The 4,505-nt window shown below is 40.3% G+C and overlaps 1 pseudogene; it reads right to left on the bottom strand.

Moving 5' to 3' along the window:
* Positions 1–826: 826 nt before the first annotated feature.
* On the bottom strand, positions 827–1,924 carry LOC144762558 (uncharacterized; annotated as a pseudogene).
* Positions 1,925–4,505: the final 2,581 nt, after the last annotated feature.

The raw sequence follows: 4,505 nt of genomic DNA, 5'->3' as shown, positions 1-4,505 counted from the left end.
TGCTGAATGCGCGGTTCGACCACCATCCAAAAGTGTTGCCGCAATTCCAGATGATGCAATTGCCAGTGCATTTTTATTCCGTGATCGTATGGTTGCCAAAATGATTGAAATGAGAAAAGTTTTGCCTGTACCTCCGGGCGCATCTATAAAGTACAATCTTTCGCTTTGATTTGTAATTCCTTGCATGATTGTGTCATATACAATGCGTTGTTCTGGAACCAATTTCAGAAGATTGTTTTCAACAAATGTACCCAAATCATCAACATCGAAGTGTGTTTCACGTTGCAAATCACGATCATAAGCATCATTTGCAGCTCGATTTGGTGCACACATTCCCAACTGCACCAATCCTTTGTTAGCGATTGCCAAACATATATCCTCGATTGAAACCAACGCCTCATTATACACGTTTGGTGTGAATTGCACGTCCGGATTCGTTGCTCCCAAACGACGTAGGATGTCTTCACTCATGTAATCTTTGTATTTTTCCCAAAGATGTTTCGGATTGAATGGGAAACACGTTGTCAATATTATCGCAAATAACGTGCGTATTTGCTGTGGTTGAGCAGTATTCGATGCATCAGCGAGTGCTGTGTTCCAATGGGCATCATTTTCAAGAATATTTAATTCTTGGCAAGCTTCTCGATAGGTCGCACATACTTTACCATTTACTGTTCTCAGTTCTTGGAAGGATTTCGGTCCACGTACGTTAACTAACGGTGATCGCAAGTAAAAACATTCTTGATTGTTTGGATGAACTGTACACAGAAGGCCCAATGTGTCGGAGGAATATAAATTTGGATGTCCTTCAACTGGTTTGACCTGTTTACGAAGTTTTCGCTGATGCATTCCCAGTGTAGTATTTTGGCACTTCTGAGTAAAGCAGCGTTCTTGCGAACAAATCATCTGTGCACAATGAGAAGAATGCAGTTAACGTTGTTTGCGGTGGCGAAAATGCCCTTGCATATACATTTTCCGTTGTAAAATACACGCGCTGTCCATTTTCGAGATGCACTGCCAAATGAACAACTGTTGGATGACGTTCATGAATTGGAAATGAGAAAATACGCCAAACAGCTTCATTGCTACTAATCTAGCATCCCAAATGATATCGTTCGATTTCATCGATTGGTGCAGATGCATTTGCCACTCCAAAAACTGCCATATCGCTTCCTTTGTTGACATATTTGCAAATGTATTTGATCAATTTCACTAAATTGCAATACTCGACATTGATGTGTGCTTTGAACGTTTTTGAGAGTAATGGTGAATACGGCACAATCCAACGATTATCGACTTCAATGTCATTGTTGCGCACTTTTAGAGTGATGAATTTCCCACCATCTTCAGTTGATCGTCGATGATATTGTGGATATCCATCATTTCCAGTGATAGTTTCGGCGTGTAAGTTTCTCGGATAGCATTTTGTGCATTTTCCATCCTTCATGCACGGAGAATTGTTGTTGATCGCGCCACATGGACCAGGAATCATGTTTTTGGTAACGACTTCGAATAAGCCTGGATCAATGTCGACATCTGGTATTTCTGCTGAGATTACTTCATCATTTTTGTTTTGTGTAATTTTGTCGATCAACCAAATAAAAATGTGTGCATGCGGTAATCCTCTATTCTGCCATTCAATAGAATACATCCAACAGCGTGTTTCTCCAAAAACATGATGTTTGACAATGAACTCCATCATAGATTTCAATTTTTGTTTGAACACATGTGCGACGATGTCATGGCGATCCGAAGACGATTGTCCAGGCAACAGAAGTTCTTTAATTTCATCCCACGTAGGATTGCACGTGAATGTTATGATAAAACCTGGACGGACGTATGCGCGAACATAAGTCATTGCATCTTGTGCGTAATTATGTAGGTGCCGTGGGCTTCCTGTGAATGTAGCCGGCAGTGTGACCATTTTTCCCAGTGCATTGGGATTGCCATCGGCAGCAATTGCGTCGCGTAAATAAATATATATTCTACTGAGCGCAGTTTTGTTTGATTCAATCGAATGAAGAGAAGTTGTTCGGTCTCGATTTTTGCATACATATCGACAACGTATTGATGTAACAATTGCCGACATTTCAAAATGTGATTGTCTAGGTTCTTACGATTCATCAATCGAGATGAATAGTAATTCATGGCACTGACTTTCTTATTGGTCTCCTCATGTGTTTGTGGATTTCCTATTTTGATGTTGAAATGATATCCATCTTCTCCTTGCCAGAATAAAATTGGATATTGCAATGCATCGTATGAGCAATGAGTTTCGGAGACTCGCTGAACATTACCATCTCTGCAATAAAGAACTATATCACGCAAGTTAAATTCTTCGCCAACTATGACGATCGCCACTTCATTAATTGTTGGTGCGTTGTATTGTCTTTCGTGTTGGCCGGCTGGTGTTTTATCAGCTCTAATGACAACAACGTAATCATCAGCTGGCATTTGCTCGAGGGCCTTCCTAAACAGTCAAACTAATTTGTAGTGTTACTTGAATAAAGTTTGTAATGCAGCTACAATTTCTCGCTTAGTGCTGGTATTGAATCGACAACGTTGATCAACTTGTTCATCAGTGGTTCCCATGAAATAAATTTGGAGAAATTTCTGATTTGAATCCAGCAGTAGTAGAAGTGATTCAGCACGATGATAAATTTGACCTTGGACTTTGAACGTTGGCATGTAATTGTCACGTATGATTTCTGTTGCCCCGAACGATGTCATTTGGAAACATGAATAGTACTTGCGTATGTTTACCAAGAAATGTTTAGAATGGCTTGTGTCACCTGATACCAACGTTGATAATAGTTCGGTGGTAAATGCAGCTCTTGCAATTTCACTTTTCCACCTGCCCAGCACATTCCTGGACATTCATTATTGAATTTCAATGCATGGTAAAATTCGCATAACTTGTCAATTTTTCCAATATCGACACTTTTATGAAGACTGTAATCATAATCCACCTCGTAATGGAACACAGCAAAATTCAAATCAGCGTGCAGTGTCCTTTTGGATCGAAGATTGCGTACTCGATTTGTTCCCAATCTTGCTCTTTGTTGGTCAATGGTTTCCTTCGGGCTTGAGCAGTGCGTACTCGATCGGCTTCCAATCTTGATTCTCGTTGCTTGTTCGTTTGAGAAGAACGGGCATGAGCAGTTAGTATTCGAACAGCTTCTAATCTTGCTTCCTGTTGCTCGTCTGTTTCTGAAGCTCGTGATGCCTTTTTCTTTCGTGCTTCAGATATAGATCGACCAATCGATTTCCGTTTTGGGGGCATAACTGTCGACGATGCTCGCAAATTCGCTGAAAATAAATAAATGGAAACATTCAGTATTGGAAAGATTATGAGTGCCCTGGGGGGCCGGGCCAATATTTAAAACAAATTTATGACAGAAAGCTGTGCGGGAGTGTAATAAACAACTTCCCAAAGTTTCATGGCGATCGGATGAATGGTGTAGTAATGCATAAAGGACAAACAGACAGACATACATTCGTTTTTATAACATTTAATTTACATTGTGTCATTTTTATTGAAACGTATTCATTTTAATATGGAAAACATTTTAAAGTGTTGTTTTATTCTGTTTATTTATTCGAGTGCTTGTGGAAACACAGTATTTTTTGTTTTTCCATCTGGTGCATACACAAATAAATCAGAAGGTTTTCCGACGCGTGAGCTGGCCTCATACAGTTGTCCATGTGAGAAGCACGGATTCTCCAAATCTAGTCCACACACTTGCAGCGATTGTCCTTGTGCTTTGTTGATGGTCATTGCAAAAGCATGTCTCACCGTAAACTGTAAACGTTCATTATTGGAAAGATTATGAGGGCCCTGGGGACCCGGGGGGGGGGGGCGATATTTAACAAATTATTATTATTTTTTTGCCAGAAACCTTTGCGGGAGTACTCAACAACTTTTATCACATTTTTTTAAAACAATAAAAAAAATATATATATTTTTGCCAGAAACCTTCGCAGGAGTGTACTCAGCAACTTCCCAAAGTTTCATGCCAATCGGATGAATGGTGTAGTAATGCATAAAGGACAAACAGACATACTTTCATTTTTAAATATAGATTTTTATAAACTTAATTGAAATCTTTAAATGACTGAGTCTCTTGAGTCACTTAACCATTCCTTCCACAGGGACCGTGTTTGAGATATTATGGGGCCTGTTATGATGTCGCCTGGACTTGCGACAGCCCAACACTGCTTCAGAAACGGGACCGACCGACCTCCGGTCAGCTGTCTGACTGCCTGATTAGGATGTGACCGAACAATGTTCTGTCGCATTCCAACATTTACATATGGAAGCATGTGTAACGGCCATAAACCGGGATGACCCGCTGGTTTAATTTCTGACCGTCTGGTGCATATTCAGCCAGTTGAAACTGACGATGGCGGTCGGAAAGCCTCTGACCTCTTTCTGACCGCCATCGTAATAAGCCCCCTAAGTTTCTAAATGCATAGCAGAAATAGTCCTAAATCATTTACAGAAC

The sequence above is a fragment of the Lissotriton helveticus genome, chromosome 6 (assembly GCF_964261635.1).
Source record: "Lissotriton helveticus chromosome 6, aLisHel1.1, whole genome shotgun sequence".
NCBI classification, from domain to species: domain Eukaryota; kingdom Metazoa; phylum Chordata; class Amphibia; order Caudata; family Salamandridae; genus Lissotriton; species Lissotriton helveticus.
This window is presented reverse-complemented; position numbering and strand designations above follow the sequence as displayed.